Below are 21,884 nucleotides of genomic sequence, written 5' to 3'. Positions count from 1 at the left end.
GAGGAGGACATGGTTCTCGAGGTAGCTTGGATCCAAGCTGCTCGGTTTGAACCAGCACACTAAATTGTGCTTGGAAACAGAGGGGGTTGTGACCATCCCCAATTAGCAACCTGGCTGACACAGTTTGGACCTGCTGAAGTTTCGAAACCCTTTCCAGGGGCAGCCTCACAGAGAGTGTGTTTCGGTGATCCAGTTGGGATGTAACTTAGTCATGTGCCACCATGGCCAGATCAGAGACCCCGTGAAATAATTTGCATTTTTCTTCCCTGCTTTCTTTTGCCATCCTGGCATCTTAGCAAAAGCCCCGAGGCGGTCAGGAGGGTTAGCCTTTTTTTAGTCTCCATCTCTTGCTGGAGTATGTACTCTAATTCTCATCTACAGTCGTGCCCCGCTTTACGATTACCCTGTTTAACGACGAATCCGCTTGATGACAATGTTTTGAATGGGGAAAATCCGCTTTGTGATGACCGGTTCCCTGCTTTGGGAACCGATTTTCGCTTTAAGACGATCAAAAATAGCTGATCGTCGGGTTTCAAAATGGCTGCCAGGTGTACAAAATGGCTCCCCGCTGTGTTTAGGAGCCATTTTTCGCTTTACAGGCACCCGAAAATGGCCGCCCCATGGAGGATCTTCGCTGGACGGTGAGTTTTCAGCCCATTGGAACGCATTGAACGGCTTTCAATGCATTTCAGTGGGCTTTTTAATTTCGCTTTACGGCGTTTTCGCTCTCCAGCGATTTTGCTGGAACGAATTAACGTCGTTAAGCGAGGTACCACTTGTACTACCTAAATCCAATCATCAGCTTTGCTGCAATAAGAATTGCCACATTGTGCAGTGCCTCTGCTCCAGGCCAGCATAGGAGCCCTGAATTTAAAGACCATAGGGCGTTTGTAGAGTTAAACTGGCAGGAGTTGGTCTTAAGCAGATGTGACCAACTTCATAGAAACCAGGAGTCAATTTTCAGACCTGGGATCCTCCGATAGCCATAATAATAACCACATGCTGTCAAGTCAGTTCAGAGAATGTTCCAAATTGGTTTCCCATTCCCTTCTTTCAGGGGGGACCCCTGGGACTATGCAGTTTGCCCAAGGCAACACAGGCTGGCTCTATTCACAGAAGGCACAGTGGGGGGAATCGAACTCACAACCTCCACAGCCAGATGCCTAAGCCACTGATCCACCTAGCCAGACAGGCTATCAAAAGCAACCCATCAGAACAAAGAAAAGGAAACTGTGTTTGGAGGGGAAGCAAAATATAAGAAACAGAAGAAAGGGTTTTGAGTGCTTAGGTATTAAAAACATGGGCACATTGGCCGTAAGTACCACCGTTATATTGGTTTGAGCATTATTTAAATCAATGTATATATATATTTTGGCCACACAACACAAGGGAGAAATCCATTCATGTGAGCTGCAAATTGATTTTTTTTTCCAACCGTCCTGCAGGGGCTTTTTAAAATACGTCACTCCTGAATCGATCCAATTCAATGCAGTTTTGTGGATGTGAACGTTGATGTTGTTTTAAAATTTGTGCCTATGTGGGTTTTCCGTGGCAAGGGCACTGCCATTTTCCCTTGAACATTTTTTTAAAAATTATTTCTGAAAATGTGTATTGCTGCATCCTTTCATCAATATGTTCAGCGCTACAACCTCGTTCTTTCCATTCGGCTGATGAAGGAGCCGGCAGAACAGCAGAAGACAAGTGGGCGCAGGAGACTAGCATCCAGGGTGTCCTATCGCACTGATTCTGCGGGTGCAAACTGTCTTCCACGTCCTGGCGTGCCCACTCTGTGCATGCGGAGCGAGCCAGCCAGCCTGCCAGAACACACAGGACGGTTTGCTTGTGCGCTGCACCCACCGAGCCAGGAAACAGAAGACGGTGGGTGTGCCAGGAGCATCACTCGGAGACACTAAGTTTAGCGATGCATCACTTACCCTTTTAAAAAAAAAAAAAAAATTAATTATGTGTTAATCCTGCAGAAGCAACTTCCTTGCAGAAGCGCGAGACAATGTTCTCAGACCTCTACCTTATGTCCTATAACCTAACGGCCTTGGGCAGGAAAGGAACCACATTGTCGAGAAGGGAAGCACACAATCAGTCCTGCCTCTGCCCTGTGGTCATTAACACCCACAACTTCAATCTCCTTTATTGCCATCGGCAGGAAAACACAAATATATGTTGCTAAGAGGGGCTTTTATGGTTAATAAGATAATGCACTTCCATTTACACCAATCCATCTCTCTCCCTGTAGGTAATTGTTTGTTTGCAGGACTGTTTTGTGTATATGTGTGTGTATAAATAGAAGGAAAATATTATAAACGTACCTTGTATGGAAGACACCTACACAAGGAATGCCTGCATTTTCTGCACAGGATTCCCTCCCCTGCCCTTCCCTCCACATTTACATGCCTCTAGCCTTTTCCGTTCTCCTGCCTGATGCCACAGTGCAACTCCTGTTCTTTTTAAAGTTCCTTATGGCAAGGATCTGAATTCACCTTACTTGTCTCCTCAAAGCTAGGGTGAATCTGGCGATCCTATTTCACAGAGATGGTGACTCTGTTCCAGTTGTTAGGCAGAACTTTATGGGAACTATGGGAGTTGCTGAATCCTATTGCCCAGACAAGTCCAACACTTTGAATAGCTCTTTGGAAAGTTTGGACTAAAACCCAGAGAGGAGGTTCACATTCCTTTGAGAACAGAGCCGCTGGCCAATGCTGGGCAAGGATCTTCAGTGTTTTCAGCCAACATAGCCAGTGTTGATGGAGGATGGGAGGTGTGATGTAGCAAAATTTGGAGGGCCTATTGGTACTTCTAACTGCCTTAGCCCCTATGGTCACATTTTATATCGGAATCAACATTAAACTATAATGGGATCCCATGGCTTAGTCACCTGCACTGTTTTTGAACAATTTTAGTCACTTGCCAGATACAGATTCCCAACACTTGCAAATGAAAATCATCTGGGACAGCAAAACCAACATGTTTTTCCCCCAGTGGGGTACTTTTCTAATGTATCAAGACAACAAAAATGCTTTGTCAGTGAACGAAGTGTCAAAGAGGCACACATTATGCACCCTAGTTGTCAATACAGTGGCCCCTTACAAGGGAAATTGATATTCTTTTCTTTGAGAGAAAATTGAAGTTGTTGTTCAACACAGAAATTCCCCTTATAATACAAGAAAAGGCATGCTAAGTCATGAACAGAATGGTGGCTTTAACCTTCACCCTGTGATTCTCATTGGTGTGAGAAAATGCCTCTCAACTCACAACAATGCAAGGAGGTTTGTCTTAAAATGCACTTGAAAGTTAGAAAGACCATTAGCTCACTAAATCTGTCAGTGACGACCAGTGACTCCGATTTCAGTGGTGCTGGCAATCCATTCCAGCGTTTAGCCTCCATATCACAGGAGCTCTCCATGGTGCTGAATTTACCACAGTTAGCTCCTTTAAAATGTAGACAAAAACCTGGAATGAAATATACAACACTTCTGAAATTAGAGTCATCAGCCACCACTGAGGTACACCGTGTGGGGCAGTGGATAGAGTGGTGGACTGGAACTCAAGAGCCCTGGGTTCAAATCTCCACTCAGCCATGGAGATTCTTGGGGACGGCAGTGACACTGATAAAACCACTCAAATATTTATGTTACTCTGAAAGCCATATTAGGGCTGCTATAATTGGGATGTGGATCAATGACACATTGCACAGAGCTGCCACTGGTTACAACATTCAGAGACTCAGCTTCTGTTTTCCCCACAGATTGACACGGGGACCGGTCATTTTCCCTCAGTCCCACCTACCTCTCAAGACAGTTGTGAGGATGAATCAGGCAAAAGGAGAGCCTTATTTACCATCCTGAGCTTATCATGAGAAAGGTGAGATATAAATGTAATTAATAAACAAATAGGAATGTGTTCAAGGGGTGAACAGAATGGTGAAGGAACTTTACATCCAGACCTTTGAGGAATGGTCGGGGGAGGAAACGATTAAGGAGAGACATGATAGTGGTCTGTGATGTTGAGGATACTGTTGCATCTGTGGCCCAGAATGTGTGCGTGGAAATGGTGGGGGTGTGTGTGTCCGTTTTTCATTTAACGTGACGGGAAAGCTCATAAACATATGAACGGTTCAACAAAGTGTTGAAACAACAAAGGAACAGGCTGCCCTGGGAGGCAGGGGGACTCTCTTCCACTAGAGGCATGTTGAGATGACTCCAGACGAACATCAGTCAAGGATATTATGGTTATGATTCCTGCATTGTGTGTGGTGTTGGTGGTGGGTGGAACAGATCACCTCCACTTTTCCTTCCTCTTCTAATAATGGTGATGATAAAGAGTCTTGGGCACCTTTGAAGTCTAACCAATTTTACACAAGCTTCTGTGGATTTCAGACCACTTCAGATCTACTGACGCTGTATTTCAACAGCAGAGATTTCCCTTGAACCGTCTTTACAACCTGACATGCAATGCTAGTAGAGATGGGCAGTTCTTGTCGGTTCATTTCTCAACCAAGGAGGTGTCCGGCGGTTCCCAGCACCAGTTCCTCTGGCATGTGTCTACTCAGAGGCTATGCCCTGACTTCCCTGCTACCCGTCCTTCAGGTGCTGCCTAGGAGTGAGCGCCCACTGGAGAAGGTGGGGCTGGAAACTGCTGGGAAATGAACTGGCACCGCCATCAAATCATGCCCACCTCTAATAGTCAGTATTTGTGGGCCAACCGGAAATGGTCTTTAATGCACATGCGCCCAAAGACATGGGTTGAAGAATATGGAAGCTTGGGTCAAATAAACCTCCTTAGTCTTTGATCTGGCACAAAACAAGACGCACACATAAGTGGCTTTTGCTTCCCTGGATTTCTGCAATTGCTATGGTTGTTCAACCACCACACCATATAACACAAATTAAACAGGCTCTGTTTACCAGTTCTTCTCTCATTTATTTAACAAATCCTAAACTCATTTCAGTTTCAGAATGGACCTGAGGTTGAATCAGAGATGGCTGAGCACCGCAGGAATGAATTTGAGAGAGTGGGCAGTTGTAAATGGACCCGCAAAATTCAATCAATTAGATCAGTTAGTCAGAAAGCCTTTCTGATCAGCTGAAAAGATTCCTTCCATTAATCAGGTATAAGAGGGTTTGTTTGTGTGTTTTAAAAAAACAACAACCAAAAAAACTGCTATTGATAAAAGTGCCTAGGAAAAAAAATACCAATCACGGTAAGTGGCATTTTGGAAGAAAGATTTCTGCCCTGCTAAAAAGAGCCCTGTCAAAAGAACGCAGATGCGCTATCCATCTGAAAACAGAACAGAATTGGCTTTGTGCTTCAGAAGAAGTGTTTTGACTCAAACATTCAAATTCATCACTGTACCTATTGATTCCAGAAATGATGGGGAATAGTTTATGCATGTCCCTCCCGGAAGGAAGTCCCGGTTTCAAGGCAATTTATTTCCAAGTAAATGTGTAAAAAGACCTGCAATCTTTGGATAAGTTTCACGGGACACATATTGGGCGTCTTAGAGAGTAAGGGAGTGGAGCAGAGTACTTTTCTGGTCTCATTCCTTTTGGGGGCATGTTCAGACTGCTGACCTTTGTGAGTCAACTCACTAGTGGCCTATGCCCGCCCCCCCAATAGATTACTCTCCAAAATAATCTGGCCTTCAGTCACCAAAAAAAGAAAGAAAAGAAAAAAAAGAGGGGGGGAGAGAGAGACGAGCACACTGTGTAAGATTGTGGCCTGAAGGCCAAACCTGATGATACTTTTAGCACATCACCCAAAGCAGTGCTCTGTTACAAAGTAAAATACTGTATTTGCCGGCGTATAAGACGACTGGGTGTATAAGACGACCCCCACAACATTTCCACTCAAAATATAGTTTGTTATATACTCACCGTATAAGACTACCCCCTCTTCCGCACGCCTTCCACACACCAAATAAAAGGTGCTATTCACTGTCACCATTGTACGGTCGCAGTGCGGTCACAGCACCTCTGGCCCGCCCCTGCATCTCCCTGTGACTGGCACTACTGCACAAGTGCGCATGTGTGAGCTCTGCGTAGACAAGGGGCGGGGCGGAGCGCCGCTGCTTCCCACCGAGCAGAACGGGCCAGTCACGTCGAAAAGGCTGACACCCGTCTCTCGCTGCTGATGCTCGCCACGGCCGTGCTGGATACCGCGCGATACTGGACGGTATGTAGAATGAGGTGGGCAATCATCGGGAGGCTACTATGGGCACCGGGGGAGCATCGGAAGGCCACTATGGGCAGCTATGTCTATCCCAACTGAAGTTCACCCGGAGTGTAAGACGACACCCCCCCACTTGGAGGCATGTTTTTCAGGGCAAAAAAGTAGTCTTATACGCCAGCAAACACAGTATGTTTGTTTATTCCGAATGTTGCTCTGACTGGGAGTAACTCTCCAGAGTCTCCAGTAAAGGTTGGCTTTCCCTATTACTGGACCCATCATCCTCTCTGCAACTGAGGATTGAACCTATGTTTATCACAAAGCAATGCTTCCTTCCCCAGATGATGGCAGAAAGCTATATGCAGCTACTGTTCCTGGTTTCAGTCCAACCCGCCAAGGATCTCTCAGAACGGCCGAATGCTGCAGGACCTCAGACAGCTCCATTGAAATTAGACCTGGCGCCCGTTCACTGTCCCCAAGACTCCAGAGATACCAACCCAAGAACACCTTTCCCTAACTCAATAGGGCCTGCTGTGATGGGCAGCCGTTCTCCAGTTCCCCTGGCGCCCAATCCTCTGAAACAGGAGGGGCCAGGGGCAACATGTGGGGCACTATGCCCATGCAGTTGATGCCCTGCCAGTTCATCAGTGGACTCTTACCTTGTGCAATGGTGAGTGCCAGGTCCATAAGAAGGTATAAGAAGGCGATCCCAGGAGGATGGCAACCTGATGAACACAAACATCTAATGGTTCCCTTAGAATCACAGAACAACTGAGTGGGAAGGGACCTGTAAGGCCATGGAGTCCAATCCCCCCCTGCTCAAGGCAGGAGTGCAGATCAAAGCAGATCTCACCGATGGCTGTCTTAACTGCCTCTTGAATGTCTCCAGCCTTGGAGAGCTCACTACCCCTCCAGGTAATTGGTCCCATTGTCGTACTGCTCTAACAGCTTTTCCTGATAGAAAGCCTAAATCTGGCTTCCTGTTGTTTGAGGCCATTTTAGCTGTCCTGCACTCTGGAATGATCGAGAAGAGATCCTGACCCTCCTCTGTATGACAATATTTCAAGTATTTGAAAAGTGCTCCCCTATCTCCCCTCCGTCTTCTTCTCCCAAAGCTAAACATGCAGAGTTCTTTCCGTTTTTCCTCCTAGGGCTTGGTTTCCAGTCCCTTGATCATCCTTCTTGCCCTTCTCTGAACTTGCTCCAGTTGGTTGGCATCCTTCTTAAAGCACAGTGTCCAGAACGGGACGCAGTTCTCAAGGTGAGACCTAACCAGTGCTGAATAGAGGGGAACTAATATCTCATGGGATTTGGAAATAGTACTTCTGTTAATGGAGTCTAAAATAGGATTGGCAATTTTTGCAGCCACATCACACTGTTGGCTCATATTGACCCTGTGATCTACAACAATTCTGGGACCTTTCTTACTTGTAGCATCACTGAGCCAGGTATCCCCCATCTTGTAACTGTGCATTCAGATTCTAACCTTCAAATTTGCCTTCTCCAATAATTTGATTAGAAATGAAATTCCTTTTCAAATGAAGCCCTCCTTGTTGTCCTTCCATTTAGGTTCAGACAGACTTTGGGTAATGGGCTATCTGCCAAAGGAGGGGTTTTAGTGTTGCATTCTCTTTTTTTAACTATTTTCCATGTGCCTTTAAAATGAGTACCCAGCTTGCTGGGGGGGGGGGCAATGTGTAGCCTGCATAATTAACTTATAAACCGCCCAGAGAGTGCTTGAAGCACTATGGGGCGGTATATAAGCAGCGCGCTTTTCAAAACTGTTTTTAAAAGTTTTCTTCTGTTAAGGTACAAATACATCCTCTGTTCCATTGTTTTCTGATATTGCCACGAATTGTATTTTAAATGCATTTGTCTTTTAAAATATTTTGCATTATTTGAATCCCTTTACTGGGATATAAGCAAACTCAATGCATAAAAGGAGGAACACAATTTGAAATATCATGACCTGAATATTGTGAGAGGCAGGAGAACACTGTCCTTCTGGCACTCAGTACAACACCATCACTTAGGGAGGGGAGAGTTATCTGGGAAACAAAGTGATACCATATAGTACACACACAATGAACGCAAAACGCAGTGTACCACAAAGATGAAAAATGAAAAAGATGAATTGTGTTGTACGACGTAGAACATAGATGCACAGCTGCACACTGAGCAAGTTGCAGGTATAAATTGGTTTTGTTCTTGTGTTGCAAATTAGATATATTATATGTTTTGCTTTTCACCCCCACATACCTCCCCAAGAAGGCACCAGTGAGATGAGAGTCAGCTTCTTAGAAGATGCAACTCCAAAGTGTGAAGTTGCCACTTTGACAGGGTGAGCCAGGATGCTGATGTGCCTGAGTCAAGAAGACTTGCACCTTTCCAAGGCTCATTTGGATCATCATCTCCTAGGGGTCCCCGACCTTGATTCCTGGACTTCAGCTCCCAAAAGCCTTCACTACTAGCTGTGCTGGCCAGGATTTCTGGGAGTTGTAGTCCAAGAACATCTGGGTCACCCAAGCTTGGAAAGGCCTGTCCTAGAAGGTTTTCCATGGAAGCCTCTCTGAGATGAATAGGGGAAAACAGAGGAGTCCCTGAGCATCCATGGTTCACCTCGCATGGAGCTTGTGCAACATCATCCCTTGATAGTTCGACACACATCTGATTGTTGACATCATCATTTGGAAGAGCTTTAAATAAGTGACATCAAAGAGCAGCCTATGTTTCAGATTCCGGAGGTGCGAGTCGGAGCGCAGCCCAATGAGATGTCCTCCAGAAATTTTGGGCCACAGCATTACTGACTATGGGCACGCTGTGTGGAAGTTGTAGTCCAAAACGTAATGCAGGGCACCTCATTGAGGAAGATGGCTGCACACAGGTTTGACCTTGATGGAGAGCCGCATGTGTTAGTTGAGTAGAAGCTTGGGCAACCTGGCTTCTGATCCATAAAAATTACAAGGTGACTTTAAGCCAGTCATTTTCTGTTTACCTGGCCTGCCTCACAGGGTTGTTGTAAAAGTAATGTGACAACGAGGGCAGCCACGTTGAGCTCACTGGAAGGAAAGTGGGACGTACAGGCAGGAGGACCCTGGTATCTCTGGGGGAATCGGTTCCAAGGCAGATACTGAAAAATTCGGATTATCGCTCACAGTATTTTAGTAGCAAATGCTATACATAGCATGGTCTCTCGCTCCCTCTAGTAGCTAGCTCTGGTAACTTCATCTTTAGAAATATATATTTCTAGAATTTCCCTTTGAATATTTGTAATATTTTCAGATTGCGAATAATTGAATCAGCAGGTGGATACCGATCCTGTGGATACAGGGATCTTACTGTGTAACAAATATTTGTTTTTTCTCATGTCAGGCACTGAGGAATTGATTTTAGGAGAACCTTTGAAATTTTCAGTGGCTGCTCAGTTTCTCGGAGAACTGTTCAAGCCAGGGTTTGCCAAAGCCTTTGTCAATCCACTTGGGTGCTGCCTTCCTCATCGACAATGTACCAAAACCAGGTCTCCTCTTACCTTGTGGTAAGACACACACACACACACCCTTGCGCTCTGGATGTCCTTTCAAAATGGCGCCGGCCCGTCACTCTGCCCCTCGAGGCCGGAAAAGCAGAAAGAAGCCAGTAAGGTAACATGTATAATCCAGATATATTTATATTTTATCTTCTGAGATTAGCACAGGATATTTAGAAAGGTTATAAAGTAACATTGACGTTCTGTTGTAATTTTTTTTGTTCTCCCCGAACCCCCCCTCCCGCCCCCCTGAAAGTTTATGTACATACAAGAACACAGCACGAACAACCCAGGGCCGCCTTTTCCTTTCTCTTATCCCCACTGCCAACCCATATTTTCCGTGTGTTATGTGTATGTTTGCTTTTTTGTTTTGTTTTGTTTTTAATTGAGACGTCAGTACAAATATGGCTTTCGTGTAAATACTGGGAGAGACCCACTGCGACCAAGAAGCATCATAAAGCCTATTCCAGTAGGGGGCGCCAGCTGCCAGTGGTAAAGGATAAGATGGCGGATAGGAACCAGTTCCGTTCGCCATCCCCACCAACCCCGCCCCCCAAAAAGCCAAACATCCTGCTTCTGAGTTTTTCTGAAAAAGATATAGTTAGGATTTACAAATAAACAATTGGAATGTTTGTTGAAGGCATCCTATTTTTCCTGGGGGAAAAAATGACAGTGCTGATATTGATCTTTTCAACTACAAACAGAGAGCAGTGGTTTCCAAACTTGGGTTCTCCAAAGTTGCTGGACTTTTAACCTCCCCCCCCCGAAAACCCATCCAGCTTGGCCAAAGGTCATAGATGATGGGAGTTACAGTTCGACAACAGTGAGGCCCTGAGGTTTGCAACCACAGTTTTAGGAAGTGTACAATCCACTGTTAAGTTGGGGCTCCTCCTTGTATAAAATGAAAAACAGAATCCAGAATGAAGGCTGTGAGTTTGAGAAGATGAGATTTCAGTGTGTTGTGTGTGTGTGTGTGTGTTGTCATTGGACACACAGAGGCACACCCACCCAAGGGTACCCCTTTACCCTTTTTTCACCTGGAAAACAAATGGGTTGACTTCATTATAAGGGGCCCTAAAGACTGAGTGGAGGCAGCAGAGGGAGCCTGTGGAGGCTGATGGGACTAATTTCACAGGTGCACTCCGGGTTTTTGTCAGAACATTAAAGGAGCTATGCAGAGATGCCAAAGTCGTTTAGAGCAGTGGTCCCCAACCTTGGGCCTCCAGATGTTCTTGAACTACAACTCCCAGAAGCCTTCACCACCACATCTGCTGGGCAGGATTTCTGGGAGTTGAAGTCCAAGAACATCTGGAGGCCTAAGGTTGGGGACCGCTGGTTTAAAGGAATAGAGTGTGACACCCAGGACAGGACCTGTAAAGTTCTCACAGCAAATTCAATATCAGAATCACCGACCTCTTCTGTTTGAAGGTTGGTCTTAGGTCCTGCTGACAAAAGTCTTAAGGTGAATAGAAGGGGGGGGGTGACATTCTCATTTTCACCTCATTGCCTTGCCCAAAGGGGGTGGGTGGGATGCTGATAGTAACAAATTAGAAATGATCGTAACAAATTAGAAGTGATCACTTGTCATTTAACTTGAGATATCAACCGCTGAATAACAGATGATCCTGCGAGGGGGCCAGGCCATGCGTAGATGAGTGAAAGAAGAAGTTTTCAATCACGAGAGGCTCCAGGACCGAAATCAATCTGACTGAGAGAGCACTTACGAATATCATAGGATTTTAAAGAAGGGAACTGCCACAATTAATTTGAACATCTTGGAAAGACACTTGAAATGATGGGTTAAATTTCTGTGGAGGAAAAAAAAAGGCAGAATCCCGTCCGTGAAGTCTGGTGGCTCCGAAGCCCAGAAGTGGTGAAAGAGGTTTCAGCTGGAACTTCAAAGCACTTTCCAAGGTGCTGAACTTTATTTGAGAATTTCAGCACCATGGACAGCACCAGGAAAGTTCTGGTGAAAACCCGGAGTGCCCACCACCACCGTCAGAGTCTCTGTTGGGTTATGTTCAGGATAGGTGGTGGAGAATTCTCACGAGGATTTTATGCCCTCAAGAAGAATAGTAAAGTTCATTACACACATTTTTGCACCACTTCCATGAATTCTACGGAACTGTCTTGTTGCTCTCTTTTTCCCCCCTACAAAGCTACTTTTTGGGATATTGGATCCTGAGATGTGTGGTTCAAAAACAGTTAAGAAGGAAGGAAGGAATTAGCTTTCCTAAGCTCTGTCTAATCTTGCATGGTGGTCCTTACATGCTTACACTCTTTGGAGCTGATCACTATAATTGTCTCATCCTCCAGCTGTTAATAGGACTGCAAATCCTATCAGCCCCAAACTGTCTAGTCCATCAGCCTCCCCTGACCCTGAGGTCTTCCATAAGCATCTCAGTAAAAGACAACCGAGGGACAAAAAATAAATAATTGTGTAAGTAACAACCCTTTCCGTTGCCTTCACAATCATGAGATGATTGATTCATATTTTTTAAAAATGTTGAATTCTTGCCATTTAAAAAAAATGTTGGATCCTTGCAGGTGATTATGAACTGCTGTCAGCCCCCTCCCGTTCTCCAAAGCTTTTTCTCTCCACCCTTTAAAGCAGGAAATGCCACAGAGAAAAACAACATTCTTACAACTGGCTTTAAAGCAAACCGTTGCAAACAGGCCTGATCGTACAGATGGGGGGGGGGACCCAAAATCAAGAGCAGGAACCTTCAGCTTTGTTCTTGCAATCTCAGCGTTTTCTTTCTCCCTGCTGTGGCACCGGGGGTGCCATCTACTTTTATGTGGAAATGTTGTGTTTTCCATGCAAACAGAAGCCTCGCTCTGCTGGGAGTGTCACGGGCTCCGTTCCTCTCAGCCAGCCCTAGTCTGGTGTCCAAAACTTTGAAATTCCAGCCCTGCCTGGAGACTCTTACCCACTGAGAGAATCCACAATGCAATGAGACAAGGGAGGATGATGGGGAGAAAATGGATACCTCCCTTTGGGTCAAAAGAAACCCGGTCCAAACACAGCCTCCAGCACATTGTTGGAGAAGGCGAAGTCTCCCAGATGTCATTGGACAGCAAGTCCCATCAGCCACAGTCCGTCTAGCCAACCAGCCTCCCACAACTGATAATGGAATTTTGGGATTTACTGGATGACACAAATTCCAGAATTCTCAATGCTGGGAATTCTACTTGACAGACAGAACCCTTGCAGACATCTAAATGTGGCTCGCCTGGGACAAAGGCCTAAATTAGAAGGGCCCGGGCCTTGGCTAGGCCGAGCTCTCCTCAAGCTTCCTGTCCAGAAAGGAAGTTCCCAGCTAGCATTGGGGTTTGGACCCAGCTTGGCCTAGCTGAGCCTCAAAACCTTTCTCCCCGGTGCATCACATTCAGGTGTTTAGAAAGTGCCTGTAAAGTAGGTAGGATTCCCAGAACAAAGAATTATGGTATTTGTAGTCCAGAAAATTGGAAAAGCTCCATCTCTGTCACAACCCTACGGGCAGCACAAGTTGCCCGTTGCAACCCCGGCACATCCTGACTTTAAAAAATGGAAACGAAGCACCAACGAACACCTCTGATTCTCAGAGCCAAGGCGATTGGCCTCCGCTCGCTCGCGGGACCAACCTGAGACATTTGATAGCCCAAAGCGATGCACCAAATGGGCCTCCCGCTCTCTCGAGGGTGGACAAATGATTCTCATGAGGTGGAAGATCTTACAAATCCTTGCCCCTTTACTTCTAAAAATTCAACAGGCTTCCAAAAATACAACAGGCACCAAATACATCACAAGCAATTGGCTGTTGCCTCTTTCATGAAAACATAAATCCACTATTTAGGGTGATTCTCCCACTTAGCATGATGGCAGGGCTGGCTCTTATACAAACAAGCACAGCGACAGCTGGCCTGGCACCAGCTTCTAAAGCAAGGGTTAGCAAGTGACCTCTAACAGATATCCCCCCCACACACACACACACACTTTTCGTTTGTTTTACAACTTGCAAATGTTTGGTACAAGTGTTCTCGCCACTCTTGATTTGCACTTGTTAGAGTACGAAGTGCAACTTTTTAAAAAAACACACCCATATCTGGCAGCCCTGAGAAGCAGTTATCACAGGGTGAATTGGAAGCAGACGCATGCCAACATCGGGCGTTCCTGCACATGCAATGGCATCCATGCTTGGTGGGGCTCAGAGATTTGGACGTGGAAGTGAAAGCTGCCACTGCGCGGAATGGGTTGGGGGACTGACTGTACACTAGGTTGGTTTAAAGGAACACCTTTATGACAATGCCCTTCCAAGATCCCAAGGGTAATGCCATCAGAGGCATCAAATGTTGGGATTTCACACTTTCAAAGCAACGACGAGGCACCCAAGAAGTGGTGTTGATGAATCAGCTGAACTAAGGACAACATCCTCTCTTCCTTCCTCGCCATACCCCTAATCCAGAGAAACCAAGTCAATTGGCTTGTTAACATAGCTTTCATGTAGCTACCAAAGAGTTACTAATAAGTTGTAAACAAGGGCAGAGTGGCAAATTCTTTTTGTCTCTGTCTACGTGCCCCAGCACACCAAGTTGTTGTTTTTTTAAGTGGGTGGGGGGGAAGAGGCCTAGAGGCGGAGAGTGAGGGATTGTTTCCTGCACTAGTTCAAGAGATTACATCATCTGAACCAATGTGAATGGAACTGATGCAAAAAAATTAGAAGCCCCAGCAGTGGAGGGTTAAAACTACAGATGGTGGTGATACGACTCCAAGCACATTCACATTTCCTTTTACATCATGTGGTCCACGGGGGGAAAAATGTATATCAGCCCATCCCAAACCTGGAGCATTTTCCACCTTTTAAAAAAAAAATCAGTGTGGACACACTTTGATAGACACAGATTCACAGAGCAGCTTGAATTTTAGGATGACCCGGTTGGGAAGAGGGGGTGCGTCATGAGAAGGCTCAGGAGGAGCATCATCCCTCCAAAATCCAAGATTACTTCTCCGTAAGGGACAGGTTCTGCTTCTGATCTGCCATGTCTTAAATAGTGAATAAAACAAGACAAAGAAACCCAACCAAACCCAACTCAAAGAAAAATCCTTGTCCGGTTCAAGCAATTAGCCCGTCAGGGTATGTAATTCGGAGAGCCGATTTCAGTGCCCTTGAGGAATCTTGCATTTCTGTAAAATTCTTGCATTCTTTTCCCCAGACAACATTTCCCTGTGTGATATTTCTATTTTAAATCTTTGAGATGGATCCATCTTTGCAATCCAGGCCAGGATTTGGGAATGTCTGGGCTTGAACATAGACTAATCCACTAATCCAAAATTACAGAGTAAGGGTAGGCGACCTGCAATGAAGTCTAAGTGGCTGCTTATGGCTGCAGGCAGGGAAGGAACGATAAAAAGAGACTTGACATCTGAGCTTTATATATAAAAATAAATAATTAAAAAAACTTTTTTACAAAAGCCCAGATTCTTTTTTTTTAGGTTTTTGAACAAATGATTATTTGTTTGTTTTTGGGAGGATACCTGAATTTCCCCCAAACTATTTCCATTAACATTATCAGTTACTTTTGGTTTTTGATGCATTGTTTTCAGTGAATTATGCCAAGCTCTGAAATGCTTTTGCCAAGGGGGGGGGGGGGCTAAGCTTGCAGGCTCCCTGCCATCTTTCCATCAAAAGGGAAAGACCTTTTTTAAAAAAAGTAAAATCACACATTCATTGCCCCAGACGGTAGCCAATGTGCCAGTTTCAATTGAGAGTTCTTTAACTGCTGTAATGTTATTTTAACACTATAAAGAATTCAATCCTGTTTGTCATTTTATTGCATTCCAATTTCCAATTTTCTTTTAACTGCATCGTAAGCCACCTAGGACCCAACTCTGGGAGAAAGTCAATATATAAATAAAATAAAATAATTATTTTGTTTTCATCCGTAATATTCTCCTATTATTTTTCAGCAGCTGGTTCTCCCTCTTCTCTTTTTCTGATGTCATAAGCCACTCAAGATTTTTTTTTCAAACCGAGAAGTGGTATTCAATTTTCTCCAATGGTCTTCAGAAAAGTTCACCTGCAGCTTGAAAATACTCAAGGACTAGGAAATGGACCGTTTCTATCAAAACAGGTCCTGCTTCTATTCACTTAGCAAACAAGGCAATTTTCTTCCTTACATACTATTGAGAGATCAGCTAAAATTCCGGAGAAACCTTTTCTGAAGTGCCCGTATCACTCCGGAGTCCTACGTAGACATGGGCAATTCGTATCGGTATCCCTGGGGTATCACTGTTCACAGCATGGAGGGAACTGGAACCACTCATCAGCTGAGCGGGGAGACTCCCTGCCTCCTCGTTGCAGTGGTTGGCTATGAGAGGAGGCGAGGAAGAGCCGGTAGGGTTCCTTCTGTGATTGGCACAACAACAACAACAACAATGGAGCCAAGCGCCATGCTGTGAACGGTGAATGGACCAGCCAGTCCTGGAGGGAGGGAATGGGCCTCGGGGTGGTACCTCTGATGCTGCTATTCGTAGTCATATTCCCAGGGATACGAATACAAATAGCCCATGTCTAAAGTGGTGCTTTCATAAATCCAGAAGATTTTTCTGCTTCATTAACACTTTTTAAAGGGCCTTTTCTGACCTTTTGTTGTTGGTTTGTTTGTGTGCGTTGCATTTTGAAGCATGATATTTGGAGTATCATGCTTTATTTAACACGCTCTTAAAGAATTAATAAATAAAACTCCACTGTGGTTTGTAGGTCAGTGATTTCAGAGGCGTTAAGTCCTGGCACAGAGATATGTAGAGGACAAAGTTGGATTTTTTGGCCAAGAACTCACAGAACGGTGGGGCTGGGAGATCCCGGGACTTTGGTGCAAAAATGTGAGTAAGATTCAAGCCTAGGGCTATGAGATTTGAAAAGTATGATGGGCTCATGTGTCTCTGATTAAGTCACAAAAGGGCCTAGGACTTGCTTGAACTGGTCATCATGCACGCCATACCATACAGTTGGACCCTCAACTTACAGACGGCTCGACTTACAGACTTTTCGAGTTACAGACTTCTTTGGCCGCAAAATTTAGGTTCGACTTGCAGCTGGAGAATCGACCTACAGACCAAAAAAACACACCCCAAAATGGAACAAAAACGGCTGGTTACAGGATTAATCGGTTTTCAATGCATTGTAGCTCAATGGAGCCTCGACCTACAGACTTTTCGACCTGCAGCCACTGTTCCAATATGGATTAATTCCGTAAGTCGAGGGTCCACTGTACTTGAAACACATATGGTTAGTTGGGGGGGGAGCAAAATGTCATGACAAGGTGGATTATTCTCATGCACATCCTCGCCTTTCCCATAATCTGTCCCACACCACCTCATAAGCTTAGTCTTCTCATTAAAAAGCAAAACAGCCAATCTGACATATCTGTGAAGATTCTCGGTCATCCAGGTGAGGTTATCTGGAAGCTGAGTCCTGGCAACTGGAGTTCTTCCAACCTAACGGCTGAAACCTTTCACTACCCCTCCACGTAGCTTCTTCAGTCTGAGGAGAGTTGGTAGGAGACCCCTGATCTATCCTCCACGTTGGACCAGGAAGAAGTGAAACCAATGTGGAGGACAGATCAGGGGTCTCATACCAGCTCTCCTCAGACTGAAGAAGCTACTTGGGTGAGCAGTGAAACGTTTCAACCTAACAAGAAAGAAGTCGAGTTGCCACACAGCTCTTTGCCAAGCTTTTGGTGTGGACCCCATGATGTTCTGGAGAAGATCAGGGTGGCACCCTGTACAGTGGGGTCTCTACTTAAGAACGTCCCTACTTAAGAACAATCCAACTTAAGAACAGCTCCATTTGCTAAATTTTGCTTCTACTTGAGAACAGAAATCCAAGATAAGAACAGGAAAAAAAACCTTTCCTGCTCTTTTTTTAACCTTAGGTCATCTTAGGTTAAAAAAAATTCTCCCCCTAGTTGTAGAGTACGTATTAACCAGCTTTGCATTAGTTCCTATGGGAACTAATGCTTCAATGTACGAACGCACCTCTACATAACAAAAAAACAGCCAGAACGGATTAATTGGTTTTCAGTCCATTCCTATGGGAAATTTTGCTTCAACTTAAGAACGTTTCAACTTAAGAACACCATTCCAAAACGGATTAAGTTCTTAAGTAGAGGTTCCACTGTAGTTTCTATGGACGGAAAAGAGCAGATACGGATTAAATGGTTTTCAATGCATTCCTATGGGAAATGCAGATTCAACATAAGAACTTTTCAACTTGAGAACCACCTTCCAATACGGATTAAGTTCTTAAGTAGAGACCCCACTGTATTGTTAGGATCATATGTCCTAACCTGGGCCAGGAGTCTACGTTTAGGACAAGCCCAAGAAAGACAAATTTTAGGGATATTTTTTTGGTCCTGTCAGAGCAGAGTGCATTCAGCCGGCCTGAAATCCTTGCAGCTGTTCAGCATTTATTGCTTCGTTGCCCAGATTCCAAATGTGACATTTCAGCCATGGATGCCAGCATTTAAATGTTGAGCATGATTGAGTTGACCTCAGAAATCCAGGATTGCTGGCTAGTTGGCCTTTCAGGGTTGTTGGGATTTAGGAAAGCTCGTCATCATTTAGGGTCAAAATGACAAAACACACTTGCTACCCTTTGCCGCCAAAACCAGGCAAAATATCCTGTCACTTCGGATAGGTAAAATGTGGAGAGTGTGGCAGAGATTCCTGGAAAGAACAAAACATGGGACAGAAATCAGGAACTGGACAGTAAAAATAAATAAATAAATGCATGGCATATAGAGCCAAGTCCAGTCCTCATGCTCTGAAAAATGACTTTTTGTGGATAAAAACTCTTAGCTTCAACGGGATGGCCCTGTCTCAAAATCTGAATAGCTCCACCCATATAGTTTTTTTAAAAAAATATGTCAAGAAATATCATACAAATGATGGAATCTTGGGCTTTAAGAGAATGACCTGGGAACTGAGGGAGGGAGGGAGAGAGAGAGAAAGCCAATTGGTATTTAAAAGGTCTCTAGATTTCAATCCTGATAGAAAGTCCTTGGGGAAATCTTCTAGATCTTGTGATTAAAATTTGGCACGAAATTAAGGATGTCTGGCAGGGAGATTCTTGGGTTAAATGAGTTTCAGCCCTCATAAAACGCATCTTGTATATCCCAAACTGGTAATATATATATTTTATAAAAGTTATAGGACAACCAGCCAGGAAACGCCACGAAGCCGAAGCTATCCGTGCTCGACAAATAAAACGGTCAATAAATCTTTGTAGGTTTTGCAATTTAACGGCTTGTCTCTTAGGAACGATGTTTCCGCTGCCTTTGAACGATATGTCAAAACAGGGACAATATTGGCGTACGCCTTCTTTCCTGGCACAGATTAGACATTTAATAGGGTCTAATTTTTTCGTGGAGGGCCATTTTCTCACAAGGAGGCCAGAAGGGATATTTGCACACCCGGCGCGGAGCTGCGCGAAGGAAGGATTGGTTTTTAAATGGAATAATCGCATGGAATAAATGAAAATCCAGCTACAATGGCAGTTTAGCTGAGGGATGAATCTTTGTCATGGACCTTATTGCGTCAAGGCTGACTTAACCCTACAGGGGCTGCATTCTGGTGGTGGGAGGTCCTAAAGGAACCGATGGGAGGGGCCAGAGCTCCATGTGGGCGGGGCAAAAGCCTTCCTTCCTTCCTTTCTCTCTCTCTCTCTGACACCCCCTTTCCTTTGTGGCCAAACGACTGGCTTGCCATAGTCCTGTCGAATGAAACTGAGGATGGCTACTCCGATTTAAGTCATTGCTGAGCCATGCCCCTTACACCCTTACTTTTGGCTAGCGAATACTTCCGTACAGAGATTTTTTAAAAGCATTTCTCCACTGTGCCTGTCCCCTCTCCTCCCCGATGGTGGGTGGGTCATGAATCGAGTCTGAGTCATTGGGGGACCCCCCCCTCACAACTTAGCCATTCTCTTCCAGGGCATATTGTGCTTTTTATACATGTGCACGCAAGGGAAGCTGCATCGCCGGGGCCTAAAGAGAACCAGTGAGAAATAATCGACATTAAAAATATATATGAAGCGGCCGTCTGCAAATTTTTTCACTGAAAGCCCTCCATGTCATTGCCGGGCCAATGAGCAAACTGGAATCTAATACTTGGAAAGGAGATATTAAGATTGAGAAGGCTTCCCTTTCGCATAAACAGTTTGCTTAACGCATCTGTAGGAACTGTGGCCCTAATCCATATGAGTACAGTTAAAGCTTAAAAAAACTAAAAATAAAAAATAAAAAAGGGGGAGGGAGCATCAAAGCCAGAACAGTGCCGAACTAATTCTTCGGGGAGGGCAATAGCCAAGACCCAGGAAGCACAGGCTCATTTCTTGTACTTTAGAGAATCTGTTCCTCTTTATAATTAATTCATTTTATTCAAATTAAAACACTTACAGCCCACTCTATAGGCCAGGTTTTCAGGGTAGGATACAGAGCTTAATTTTAAAAAAATGCATCAAGTTAAAACAAAAAAAAATTATCTACCCCCCTCCCATTCTTGACCCCCTGAAACTTTGCATTGCTAGGAAATCTGGCCATTTTGGTTTTCTGTATTATTTTTGCCTTTGATCCCTATTTTCCGAACTGGTTTGTTTTAGCAAACGTTTAACTAACTTTAACTCATATGGACTAGGGCCATGCGCACTGTGGTATGTTATGCGCCACCAAGTTGGAACTCGTAAGGCTTTCAAGCTCAGTGAGATATTCAAGGAGTGGTTTTATCCAGCTTCCACCTGTGAGTTCCCATGGCCAAACAGGGATTCGAATCCAGGTCTCTTGAGTCCTGCTCAGTCCCTCTACCCACCACACCCCATTGGGTGCAGAGTAGCTTTGTGGGTTTCAGCAAATGCCATTTGCCACCCGTGACTAACGCATCTCGAGAGCCCCTCCTAGCTTGTAAGGCAAGAAGTGTTTTCAGCAACGGTACCCGCTCCTTACACTCCTGTTTAATACGTGGGTGGCTATGAAGTTCTCAGGATGAAGAAGTTTTGTTGATATGAATGCAGAACCTGTAGAGGCTTAGTCATCCCTTAAGGTGGGAAGGGGGAGGGAAGCGAGAGGAGGGGGAAACCAAGTCACCGCTTTCCCTGGAAAATGCAATGGAGGGGAACGGCTCTCCGCTCACGGCATTCAGCCACAAGATGCATTCAGCCACACTGCTTTGTGTGTATGCGCCTTTTTAAAAAAGCAACACCAAAGGTTTTGTTGGGAGCTGGCCGAGAAAGCTTGAAAAGGCAGGTGATTGTTTCAGGCTGGAAGTGACAAGAAGGGTTTTTAAAATACGGTTAACCTCGCTGAGCAGCAGATACCATTCTAATTAGCCAGGCATAAGATCTGCATCTCCCTCTTTCTCACAAACAGCGAGCGAGCGAGACTGAGCAAGAGAGAGAGTGAGACAGCAAAAGAAAGAGAGCAATTCTTTTTAAGCCTTTCTCTCTTAATTCACTCCTGGCTCGGTCAATTCCTAATGGTCAATTTTATTTGTATGGTCCCAAAGCCAGGGGAACTCACAGGTACTGATCCTGACCCACCTCAAGCCAATTGTAATTAAAATAGAGAATGGTCCCAGCAGCGCCATCCCCCCCCCCCATCACCACCACCAATTCACTCCTGCCTGACTCATTTCCCAAGGTGGAGAGAGGATCAGGGCCGGGTGAAGGTGGGTGGCTTCCATGCAATGGAGGTGATCAACGTGCCCTGAACACTGAAGGCGTTCTCCAAGGTGCTGAACCCATTTTGAACAGCATTCAGGCTAAAAACCTGAATGGGTTCAATGCCTCTGAGACATAGGAGTGGCCGACTTTTCTCAGCTGGAGTCATGCCGGTATTCTCTTCCTCCTGCTGCACTCGCAGCCTGAATGTGTAGCCAAAAAAAGGGAGAAGAATGGAGGGGGAGAGAGATTGAGAGAGAGGATAAAGGTGCATGACTCACTCCAAGGCCCCAGCTTTGAAACCAAGCGGCAACTGGGTAGATTTCTAATTTGTGAGCATACCTGTTTTCAGTTCCTCGGTTGAATTGTGAAATGAATGAACAGGAGGGGGCAAGGCAGCATCAGAGCAAACTCTTGCCTGCTTTCGTGTGCACACGTGTGTGTGCTTGCCGACCTGCTTGTGTGTGGGTGCAAGGGTTATGTCT

At 45.1% G+C, this 21,884-nt stretch overlaps 1 long non-coding RNA gene across 1 annotated transcript in view; it reads left to right on the top strand.

The window, feature by feature from the left end:
- Positions 1–17,834, top strand: part of LOC144584837 (uncharacterized) — a 109,837-nt gene extending 92,003 nt beyond the window's left edge. Inside the window, exon 2 of the long non-coding RNA XR_013539314.1 lies at positions 17,662–17,834. This is a non-coding gene — a long non-coding RNA (uncharacterized LOC144584837). The remainder of the gene's footprint in view (positions 1–17,661) is intronic.
- Positions 17,835–21,884: the final 4,050 nt, after the last annotated feature.

This window comes from Pogona vitticeps, chromosome 15 (assembly GCF_051106095.1).
Source record: "Pogona vitticeps strain Pit_001003342236 chromosome 15, PviZW2.1, whole genome shotgun sequence".
NCBI lineage: Eukaryota > Metazoa > Chordata > Lepidosauria > Squamata > Agamidae > Pogona > Pogona vitticeps.
The sequence above is the reverse complement of the archived record's forward strand: the minus strand, read 5'-3'. Positions and strand labels throughout refer to the sequence as shown.